We start from the raw sequence: 12,107 nt of genomic DNA, 5'->3' as shown, positions 1-12,107 counted from the left end.
ATAGCATTTACTATGTATAGTGAACTAATTAGGGACCGACCAAACAAAAAATAATCTCAGTTTGTACCTCTCTGATTATGGGACACATTGTAAAATCTAGTGTGCATCGTCTGTACACTACATTTTGAAATGCATTATAGGTGTTTGATTTTAAACTTTATCAAATAAAATGTATCATTGAGATTTTGGGTCATGTAGGATCACTTAGGGAAATGAATGGTCCTATTAGGTTCTTTAGGGTTATAAATACAGTGGTGTGAAAAGTGTTTGCTCACTTCATTTTTTTGCATGTTTGTCACTCTTAAATGTTTCAGATCACCAAACATATTCAAATATTAGTCAAAGACAACACAAGTAAACACAAATATTTTAATCATAGGGAGAAAATCCAAACCTACCTGGCCCTGTGTGAAAAAGTGTGTGCCCCCCCCTACCCAGTTAAAACATAACTTTACTGTGGTTTATCACACCTGAGTTTAATTTCTCTATCCACACTTAGGCCTGATTACTGCCACACCTATTCTAAATAAAAAATCAGTTAAACAGGACCTGCCTGACAGAAGTGAAGTCCACCAAAAGATACGCAAAAGCTAGATATCATCCCAATATCCAAAGATTTTAAGTAACAAATGAGAAAGCAAGTAATTAAAATCTATGAGTCTGTAAAGGTTATAAAGCCATTTCTACAGTTTTGGGACTCTACTGAACCACAGTGAGAGCCGTTATCTACAAATGGCAAAAATGTGGAACAGTGGTAAACCTTCCTAGGAGGGACCGGCTGACCAAAATTACCCCAAGAGTGCAGCAACAACGCATCCAAGAGGTCATAGGGGTATGTGTGGTCACATAAGGTCCTGTAGGGTTCCTTATGATCATATACAGTTATGTAGAGGGCTGTATGGACCTGTGGGCCTCTGTAAAGTCCTGTAGGGCTTTGAAGGATCCTGTAGGGTTCTGTATTGTCACATAAGGTTCTGTATGGGCATGTAGGGTCATTTGTGTCCTGAATGGTCACCTAGGGTCCTGTATGGTCACCTAGGGTCCTGTATGTTCATGTAGGGTCCTGTATGTTCAAGTAGGGTCCTGTATTGTTACATTGGGTTAAGTATGGTCACATATTGGGTCTTTAATGGTTCTGTAGAGTTTGGTCACACAAGGATATTCCTTTAGGCTTCTATAGGATTCTGTATGGTCATGTAGTGAACTGTAGGAGCTTCTCAAATGTCCTGTCGGATTGTCTAGACTTTTTGACGTGTCCTGTAGCGTTCTGTGGGGTCCTGCAGGGTCCTTTTGGCTTTTAAAGGATCCTGTGAGGTTCTGTAGGGTCCTGTAGAGTCATGTATAGACCTTGTAGGGTCATGTAGCCCCCACTGTTAGTGTAAAGTAACAGGCAGTGTGGAGGTTCAGTGTTCCCTTGATCATCACTAACCATGTGGATCTGGTAAAGGAGTCAGCAGTGAATATCATCATCTCTTTCTCTCTCTCTCTCTCTCTCTCTCTCTCTTTCTCTCATCTCTCGTTTCGGTTTCCAGGTGAAAGCATAGTGAAAGCTTCACTATTAATTATTGAGAGCAGATTTAAAAGTGAATCTTCCTCCGCTATTGAAAAAATAATGTCTCTCTCTCTCTTCCATGCGCGTGTACAGCGGATTGCTGGCAGCGGTAAGTGTTGTATGAAATTGTTGCTGTCATATCTAATGCAGCTGTTCTGCTTATTAATCTCACTGCTGCGGCTGCTGGCGTGCGGCCTTCTCTCCAACTCCAGCGCTCTTCTCTTTAACATCCTGTGGGTTTAGTTCTTTACACTGCAAACACACCTCTACTGCCCTTCATCTGACCTCCACACTGTGTCTGCGCACTTAGTGCTTTATAATAAATCCAGTATCACAGAAAACTTTAATGTGCAAAAGAAATGCAAACCTTTCATTTGTTATTAATATTCACTCTAATTTTTCTAAAACAATGACGGTTTGGACTTATGCCCCTACCATCTAGTGGTCACATGACAACATTAAATGTTATTGATTCAAATCAAATTGAGGGAAATCCCAGTCAAAAGTTTCTACAGCCAGTTCAGACAGAAACCTGGGCCAGATAAGAATTCTAATCCAATTTTATGTTCGAAACTAGTTTTAGTCAAATTTAGTTTATGGAATAATTGGGTCCTTCTGATCCCAAATGGCATGGATAGTTCTATTCAGCACGTTTCTGATTAAATAATAGGGGAAGCTTCATCTGTACGCTTTTTTTTTATTTACTTTGGATAAATAAACTTACACTGGGGGGAACAGGACATTTGGGGTGCACATTTTCCATGCAGGCCAACGTGGCATGTAGTAATTCTCTTAATTAATCATGGATGTGTTTTGGGCATAATGTGAAATAAACCTATTATTGTGTATTCCTTTTAAGAGCCAGGTGCCCTTAAACTTTGGTGGATTGTTATTTTAACAGTGCAGCTCTTCTAGCGCTTCTCTGCAGAAAAAAAAAAAATCTGTTATTTATAGCAATGTTATTGCGGTTGACGGTTATCAGGGGTACAAATTAGTCAGTGGCACAGTGGCACAGTTCCCTTGCTTGAGTCCAGTGACAGTAAAAGTGTGTTTTAATAAGCATTTAATATGGGAGATATTAACTTATAATGATAATAAGTTGAAGCAGATCTTACAAAATTAACCAATCACAGAACCCACTAATAGACGGTTGGTTATGCTGCTTGGCTTGCATTAGTATGCTGTTTGGCAGTATATGGAAAATTCATACTGAACGGGAAATTAAAACTGATATATATGTTCATGTCTGCACTAATTAAAGTGTTATTAATATATTTATATTAATATATTTATATTCACTCTAATTAGAGCCTGTACTTGACTTATATGTGCCCTTTAAATCTTCACTCAAGTTACATAGAACTTTCACACACAGTGTATCTGCAGGTGTGTGTGTGTGCAGGTAAAAGTGCTGGAGGGAATATTGGAGTGTTAAAATGTCAAGGGCTCTTTTGTTTGTGTATGTGTGTGTGTGTGTGTGTGTGTGATATTAGAGCACCTGAGGGGGAGGAGGAATATTTTTAGTTTCTCTGAGTGCTCTAATACCCCTCTCTCTCACACTCTCTTTCCCTCTGTCTCTTTCTCTCTCAGCTGGAGTACTACAGTGTGTGTGTGTGTGTGTGTGTGAGTGAGTGTGTGTGTGAGGAGCATATGCAGCAGGCTGATAAGAGTGAGTGCTAGACGTGTGTGTGTGTGTGTTGCAGGTGGTCCTGCTGTTATTTCTAAAGCTTCGGGGCACTGCCTCACTGTTAGCTAGAGACCACCAACCACAGTTTGTGTCCAAGGGTGGGATTGCATTGGAAATGATGAAGGGGAGGAGAGAGAGAATGAAGAGTGAGGTGGAAGGCGAGAGATATAAGAAAGAGAGTGAAAGGGAGGAAGAAAAGATGGAGAAAGAGAGACACAACACAGGGCACCTAGTCACGAGTTCGTTTATGTTAATCAGTCTTAACAGTATTTAGTTCCAATCCTGGGTGGGGGGGACTTGGTGGTCTTGCAGTAAATTAGGCAGTGATTAAAACTAATTACACTGAGGAGGTGGAGAATATACTGATATACTGTACATAAACTGACTGGTGGTGCTTCAGACCAATTACAGTAAAGAGGATTGTGAGGCAAGTGATTAGGAACAATTTCAATTAGGGGGAGGAGTCTCAGAACATGACAGTGATTAAGATCAATCACAGTAAGTAGGAGGAGTCTTAGAACAAACAAGGCACCGATTGGGACCAATTACAATGAGGCGAAGGAGTCTTTAAATAAACAAGAGCTTTGCTTGAGACCAATGATGGTCAAAGGGAGGAGTCTCAGCATAAACAAGGCAATAATTAGAACCATTTACAATGAGGAGGAGGAGTCAGAATATACAAGGTATTTGCTTAAGATTATGTTTAAGAGGAGGAGTCTCAGAACAAAGAAAGCATTGTTTCACGTCTGATGCTATCAGTCTCCCTGCTCTAGTCCCTGTTAGCCCTAAAAACTCTAACTCCCAGCATGCTCTCACAATGGACTACAATGACTCTGCTGAACATGTGACTCAGTCATGCTCTTCCTCTCCCGTGTTCTAATTGGTTGATTACTTGTTTACTCCCAGGTGTGTCCCTTGTTTACACACTGCTCCAGCTAACCGCTCCGCCAACAGGATTTGATTAAAGCCCCCATGTGGAGTAATGAAGAAGTGACTCCGTTGGCTCACATTGGAGGGAGAATGTTGTGAAGTTGAGTGTTGGAGTGCCTATGTTTCTATAAATTATGTTGATATTTGATGCTGTGTATCAGTAGAGTATTGCAAACGAAAATGATACGATACTTTACCGTATAGATATATCGTCCCACCCCTAGTTGGTTGCTAAAGTTTTGCTAGGCGGCTGCCATGGTACTATTCCTATTCAATTCTATTCAATTTTCAAACGCAACTCATCTGATAGATAGCTTTAGTTAAAACTGGGTGGGTTTTTCCTGAACCGTGGCTTTATTTATTTGTGTGGAGTGGGTCCAGCACTGACGGACACAGCCCTCTACGCGACCCGGGAGGTCCGGATTCCCGCTGTTTGTTTGATGGTCTCTCTGCATTCCTCAGCACATTCCCTTCTTCCTCGCCTTTGATTTTTTTTCCTCCTCCTCTCTCGGCTCGGTGGCGCTGAATAAAATCGAAAATGCATTTCATAAGAGCATCAATGCAAACCCGATTTGTGGCCCTGAGACTCCTCTTCAGGGGCTTTGTGGGGGGAGGGGGGCTTTAGGGGGCGATCAATTAATCTGATCAAGTGCTTTAGGAAATGGAGAGCGTAAGTACTCCGCAGGGACACACATCCATCTCCTCTCACAAGATTGAATTATTCCGAGAGCAGGAGGAGGAGAGAGCCATAAAAGGAGCCCAGGGAGTGGTGTGTGTGTGTGTGTGTGTGTGTGTGTGTGTGTGTGTGTGTGTGTTACGTTAAAGTGCAGACGGCTGCAGATGCAGCATTAAGGCAGAGCACTTATATTCATTTTTCTGTATTCTTTCATAAACTCAACATGATGCACACACACACACAGACACACACACATACACACACACACACAACAGATGCAGCAACCCAATCAGAGCTGATCCTGTACATAAGTAGGAATGTGGATGGTTACCAGAGGGAAAGGTTCCAGGCAATGTTCTCAAATGGTTTTATTCTTATTTAGCAGGTACAAAATATTTGTTTTTATTATAAATAGCAACACTTCCTAAAACTATGATCTTATGATCTTCCATACGGTATTTCATATTTGTCCATACTTGTTCCTCTCCTGTTTTCTCTTTATATGTTGCCTCTGAGTCAAATTATTAACCACTATGGAATGAGTTTCCATTCCAACAAAGATGATTTTTGACCCAGACCGCACTGTTTGTGTGAATTTAGATGAACAGAAATTATTCTTGATTTTATTCTGTGCTAACAGAGTGAGCTCTGACTCTGTGTAAAACAGCACGTCAGAAATTTACCTGATCAAACATCAGTTCCAGACCAAAACGCCAATCAGTGTAGATTTATTCCCAAACTCCGACGCTACTTTGACAGCGCGGGCAAAAGATGCGAAAACTGGCTTTTGAGGGGGTGTAAGATAGCAAAGAGCATTGCAACGTGCCCTTTGCAGGGTGTACAATAGGGCCCAAAGATTTACCTCTGTTACAGGGAATAAGTTCAGAATTACCAGCCTTAGAAACCGCAAGTTAACAATACTCCAGGTAAAAGCTCATCTTAATGCTTTTCACAGAGTATTTTGGTTTGTTTTTAATTTTTAAATTTTGAAAGTTTAATTTTTTTTATTTTAGAAGTTTATTAACACATGATTTCTCATGTGTTCTTTCATAGTCTGGAAAAAAAAAATTAGAAGGTGCGTTGCCGAAAAAAAACTAAAAACAAAATTCATGGTATAATAAAATACCAGGAATTATGAATTTATTGGTCTCAGTTTTACAGAATCTGACATTCAACATTCAATATTCTTCACGATTCTTCTCGTTTACTCTATTCATTTGTTTAGTGCCACCATGTGAAATAATGAAAGTCAAATTGTGTGACGAGTCTTAGGAAGTGTAAAGCTTTGGAAGAGTTACAATAAAAATATTGATATTTGATGCCATGTCTTGTAATGTATATCAAAAGGAAATTATATATCACAATATTTATATACACTTCCTGTGCAAAAAAAAGTCTTCACCTGGATTTAAGTAAGTAAATGATGTGGGGTTGGTTGATGCTGCAGTTGGTCTGAAGGTTTAGGTTCAGCAACAGTATGTGCTGAAAGAATGAGGTCAGCTGACCTCAATACCTGAATATACTGAATATAGACCAGATTATTCCATCAATGGATTTTTTCTTCCCTGATGGCACGGCCATATTCCGAGATGACAATGCCAGAATTCATGGGGCTGGAATTGTGAAAGAGTTCAGGATTCAGGGAGCATGAGATCATCATTTTCACACATGGATTGAGAGAGAGTTCACCACAGAGTCCAGATCTTAACCTCATTGAGAATCTTTGGGATGTGCTGGATGGAGAAGAGTTGCTTTGTGCAGTGGTCAGACTCTACCATCATCAATGCTGCTGCAAGATCTTGGTGAAAAATTAATCCAGCAACACTTAATTGAAATAAATCTTAAATTATTTTTGACCAGGCAGTGTATTACCCCACCCCTAAATCACAAGTGTCTCATGTGTACGCATGTGTTGTGTGTGTCTCATGTGTTGTGTTATACTGGGCTGAGTGCCGCAGTGTGGTTCTGCAGGCAGGCTCAGGTTTGACCCTGCTAAAGGTTAACGCTTCATTTAGATGGTGTGTAGATGCAGGGCGCTGAGTGTTAGCCTGTGTGAACGCTGTGGAGCTTATCTGCAGGGCACGCCGTCTCTCTGGGACAGAATAAATGAATCCGAGGCAGAATGGCGCTAACCACACACACACTCAACGCACACGGCGTGCTCCTGAGAGATACGGAGCGCCTCCTCTCTCGGGACAGAAATAAAGCAGCCAAGAAAAAAAAAACAGAGTGGAAATCGGGGCTGATAGGAGCGCACTCTCTGGGGCTCAGGGAGGACAGGAAACAGCTCTGGAAATATCACACACACACACACACACACACACACAGGCAGCATCATGTGGTGAGGCAGACTGCCACCCTCCAGGGACAGCAAGTCTAAGGCATGCTGGGTAGGCAGGGAGACAGAACACACACAGAGAAATCTCATCTGTGAGCTAAAGGCTTCCTCATCCTCATCCTCACCTCCTCTCATCCAAAACTCTACACACTGCTGCAGCCTGACCCCACACCCAACACCTGCAGCCTGACCCCACACCCAACACCTGCAGCCTGACCCCCAAACCAACCCAAAGACCTGAAAAGACCAACTACAGCAACAAAGCAGACTTCTCTACCTCACACTCTTAAAGAGAAAAGTGGTTCTCAGGAGTCAACAGTCAACAAGTCCCAGTTATTTGTAGGAAACTGGTAAAATGCCTGGACATCTTCAAAATGTTGGATGTTAGAGATTGGTAGTTGGTGGTTGTTGCAGATCTTCTAGAGACATTCTAACGTTTTCCTGAGCCAAGTTTTTAGGGGGGTCTGTTTTTACAGGTGAGGTTGTTGGGATTATACTAGAGGCAAAATATTTCAGGTCCTTAAGGAGTGGTTGTTGTTGGATATCTTCTGGAGAGTAGTTGTCGGAATTTTGGAGGTGAATTGTTTGAGGTTCTTATCGAGGGGAGGATGTTGGGATTGTTCTAGTGTTGAAGTGTTTGAGGTTCTTACATTTGGGAGCTTGTTTGGATTTTTGTAGAGGTAAAGTGTTTGAGGTTCCTATGGTGGAAAGGTTGTTGGAGATCTTCTGGGGGTGAAGTTTTTTTGTTTTTTTTTCTCAAGGTGAGGCTGTTGAGGTTATTTTAGAGGTGAAGTGTTTAAGGTTCTAATGGAGGGGAGGTTGTTGGGATTTTTCTGGAGGTACAGTGTTTAAGGTTTCTATGGTTGAGAGGTTGTTGGAGATCTTTCGGAGGTGAAGTTTTTGAGGTTTTTCTCAAAGTGAGGCTGTTGAGGTTCTTCTAGAGGTGAAGTGCTTAAGGATCTTTTGGAGTGGTGCTTGTTTTGATTATTTTAGAGGTTAAATGTTTGGGGTTCTTACAGAGGGGAGGTGGTTGGGATTATTCCGGAGGTGAGATTGTTGGACTTCCTTAAGAGGGGAAGTGTTTGAGGTTTTTATGGAGAAAAGGTTTTGGGGATCTTCTGGAGGTGAAGTTCTTCAGGTTCTTACAGAGAGGGGTTTGTTGGAATTATTCTAGATGTCAAGTGTTTGGGGTTCTTACAGAGGGTTGGTGGTTGGGGTTCTTTAAGGCTGTTGAGGTTCTTCTAGAGGTAAAGTGTTTGAGGTTCTTATAGAGCAGAGGTTGTTGAGGTTCTTTTAGAGGTGAAGTTTTTGATGTTCTTCTAGAGGTTAACATTCTGAGATTCTTACAGAGGAGAGGTTGTTGAGGGTCTTCTCGAAGCAAAGTGTTGGGTTCTTATGGAGGGAAGGTTGTTGGGGTTATTCTAGAGGTTAAGTGCTTAAGGTTCTAACAAAGAAAAAAGTTGAGTTTTGAGTTGCTTCTGGAGAATACATTTTTCTGGATTTTAGGTTGCAATTCTTTGGGAAGTTTTGAGGTTTTTCTAGCATTAAGGGTGTTCGCCTACTTTTGAGGATGGAAGTTGTGAGTTGAGGTTGCTGGAGATGCAGTTCTCAGGATTTTCTAGCAGTAAGGGTTTTTTGCCTTTTCTGGGGATGGAGTTTGTGAGTTCTTGTTTGTAGTGCTTTGTCTTGTTTTCATGAGGTAAGTTTGGTTTTCTTCTGGATGTAAAGATTTTAAGGTTATTCTGAAAGTAGAAATGTTGAGTTTCTTCTGGAGATAGGGTTGTTGGTGAGTTGTGTCATCTGTTTTGTTTCGGTAATGTTGTGTAAACCTGCAGTTAGTAAACTCTTACTTGTGTACTAGTGAGCATCTGGTTTTAGGCAGCTTTAGGGCAACAAAAAACACAAATTGGCGAGGATCAACTGAGCACAGCAGCAAGTGGAGGCAGTGATGGGAGGTGGTTTTGGGGTGGAGCCAGAGAGAGATGAAGGTCGAAACTGGGATCTGTAACAGAAATGTGGATTTTACCTTGCGGAGTGATGGCTGAACTTAAATCCTTTCGTTAATTTAGCTAACAGCCTATTAGTTAAGATGCGGCGTATTGATCTGCTAATGCGCATTTGCTCTTAGACCCATCCAGCTTAACGAGCTCTAACGATTCCAGCACGGCCTTGCGGTTAATGCACGCAGGCATTTTGACACGATGATGTCACAGCATTGCTGGAAAAGCCCATGAATCTCCAGAGTGGCCCTCAGGGACACTCTCTCCTCCCTCTCTCCTCCCTCTGTCTCTATCTTTCTCTCTCTCTCTCTCTCTCTCTCATTCTCTCGCTCGCTCTTGCTCTTCCTCAATAACAGCCTCTGGAGGTAAAAGCTTGGCCTGCACTGACACATTAAAAAAGACACATTAGCCAGCGAGTCCCACTAAACCGTCGGCAATAAATCTCATATTGCTCTTCACAAGATCGTTTTTTACCAAGCACTTATTAAACCTGTCCATGCTTTTACTTATTCAGGTAGGCCTGATGAGGTAACCTGCAGAGGCAGACTAATGCTGAGGAATGTGCAGATTTTCTTAAGTATCATATATTATCCACAATTATACATTCTTTTGTTTTGGCTATTTACACTCATTAAACTAAAACAAATATGGCACCAAAAGGATTTTTTGAAATTGAATAAAACATGTAAAAATAAAGGGAGGCTCTACTACCTTGTTAGGCCACCTTTAGCCTGGATACCAAATGAGCTATGTCTGAGCTTGAAGATATACAGGTTCTGTAAGGCATCTTGCAGCACGTTTTCCCCCATATGTTGCAGCAGGGCCTATAGATCATGCACTCTTGTAGGTTGCCAAAGCAGACATCACAGCTGGTACTATAAATGGACGATAAGATGCGCTATGTCCTGTCCTGTCCTGTCGTTATCACCGACATGAGTTGCACACTAATATAAATTAATTTGAATTTAAACCTTACACTGATTCTTTTCTTACACTTAAATGAGACCACTTTAGTTTCTGAATCAGTTTCTCTGATTTTGCTATTTATAGGTATATGTTTGAGTAAAATGAACATTGTTGTTTTATTCTATAAACTACAGACAACATTTCTCTCAAATTCCAAATAAAAATATTGTCATTTGCATTTATTTGCAGAAAATGAGAAATGGCTGAAATAACAAAAAAAAAAGATGCAGAGCTTTCAGACCTCAGATAATGCAAAGAAAACAAGTTAATATTCATTAAGTTTTGAGAGTTCAGAAATCAATAATTGGTGGAATAACCCTGGTTTTTAATCACATTTTTCATTCATTTTGGCTTGTTCTCCTCCACCAGTCTTACACACTGCTTTTGGATAACTTTATGCTGCTTTACTCCTGGTGCAAAAATTCAAGCAGTTCAGTTTGGTGGTTTGATGGCTTGTGATCATCCATCTTCCTCTTGATTATTATATTCCAGAGGCTTTCAATTTGGTAAAATCAAAGAAACTCATCATTTTTAATTGATCTCTTATTTTTTTTCCTGTAGATAGAACACCGCTACTTGGGTCTGGATCGTGGTTCACTGCATGTCTTGTGACCTTTGTCCCATACCCCATAGAAGCTATAGAACACTGCATTGACCTTCAGGATTTGATTGCTCTGTCATCTATGGGTGGTAATGTCATTTGTCATATGTATTCCTTAGTACAGATGTGACAGTGGATTGAGGAATGTTATGTAAATTAATGTCTGTTCCATACATCTGGCATCCTCTATGAAGCCTCGCTGAAACTCTCCATAATAACCCCAATAACTTATACAGGTGTGGGGGTTCACGATCAGTTCACATTCTGCTGTCCAATGCTTTTGCCATGTCAGCATTACTATTACTATTAGTTTCTTTATGCTGGAGCTTAATGCAGGTTTACATCCAGGCCTGCATTTCGCTCCTTTCCAGACGTGTTGGTTCGTTGGTTACTATCCCAGTGCGACTGTATCGGTGCGGCATGTACAGCGTTCAGTGCAGCGTGGAGCGTGTTGGGTACACCCCCTTCCCGCCTCGCCCCCACTCTGAATCAGGCAGCTATTGATTGGCATGCACACTGCCAGCGGGCTGCAGCTCCAAATGGAGCCTTTAATTAACTAAATGGAGCAGCGGCAGCTGGGTGAGAGCGGCACTCCGGCATAGAGAATGAGCCAGGAGAGAGAGAGCGAGAGAGAGAGAGCGATAGAGCAATAGAGAGCGCGAGAGAGGGAGAAGCATGCATGTGGGCTGTCCATGCTGTGTCCTGTAGCCCGAGGGCCACTGTCTCGTCCTCTTTATCACAATCTGGACCTCCCTGTCACTCTCGCACTCACCCCCGTAGATAGACGTACACTCTGAACTGCTGCTTTCTACTGCTGTTCTCTCTCTCTCTCTCTCTCTCTCTCTCTTTCTCTCTCTCATTCCGGACCTCTCATCCGTTCTGTCAGAGGTTAATTGGTTTGGAAATGATTCCATTCATTCTGCAGCGTAATGCAGTTATCTTGCTTTGTGGGAAGTAGGGAAGAGAGTAAATAAGGAGAGCTCCTTCGCTCGCGCTCTTAAGCCTGATTTAAAAGAAAAGAGGGAAAAAAAAAACAAATCCAATTTAATCTGTCCCACTCTTTTTTCAGACGCCGGCCCGGGTCTGTCCCCCTCCAGTCTTTACTTTAAATTATGGCAGGATTTCATTACCTTGAAAGCCCTACCCCCCCCCACCTCCACCCAACCTCTCCTTCTCTCTCTCTCTCGCCCGCCCTCTCCCCCTCTCCCTCTCTTTCTCTCTCCGTACGTTAAGCAGATAGACGGCCCTAATGTCTTTTGTGTAAGCTGAAGGTCAGCGTGTTTGGATCGGTGGAAGCGCTCAAGGCTCTCTGTGATTAATGCACTGTACAAAGTGCCTTGGAATTATGCAGTGGGCT

The 12,107-nt window shown here is 41.8% G+C and overlaps 1 protein-coding gene across 1 annotated transcript in view; it reads left to right on the top strand.

Annotated features, from left to right (window-relative positions):
* pacrg (PARK2 co-regulated) overlaps window positions 1-12,107 on the top strand; it is an 86,387-nt gene that overhangs the window by 22,218 nt on the left and 52,062 nt on the right. The window lies entirely within an intron of this gene.

The sequence above is a fragment of the Astyanax mexicanus genome, chromosome 14, assembly GCF_023375975.1.
Source record: "Astyanax mexicanus isolate ESR-SI-001 chromosome 14, AstMex3_surface, whole genome shotgun sequence".
NCBI classification, from domain to species: domain Eukaryota; kingdom Metazoa; phylum Chordata; class Actinopteri; order Characiformes; family Acestrorhamphidae; genus Astyanax; species Astyanax mexicanus.
The sequence above is the reverse complement of the archived record's forward strand: the minus strand, read 5'-3'. Positions and strand labels throughout refer to the sequence as shown.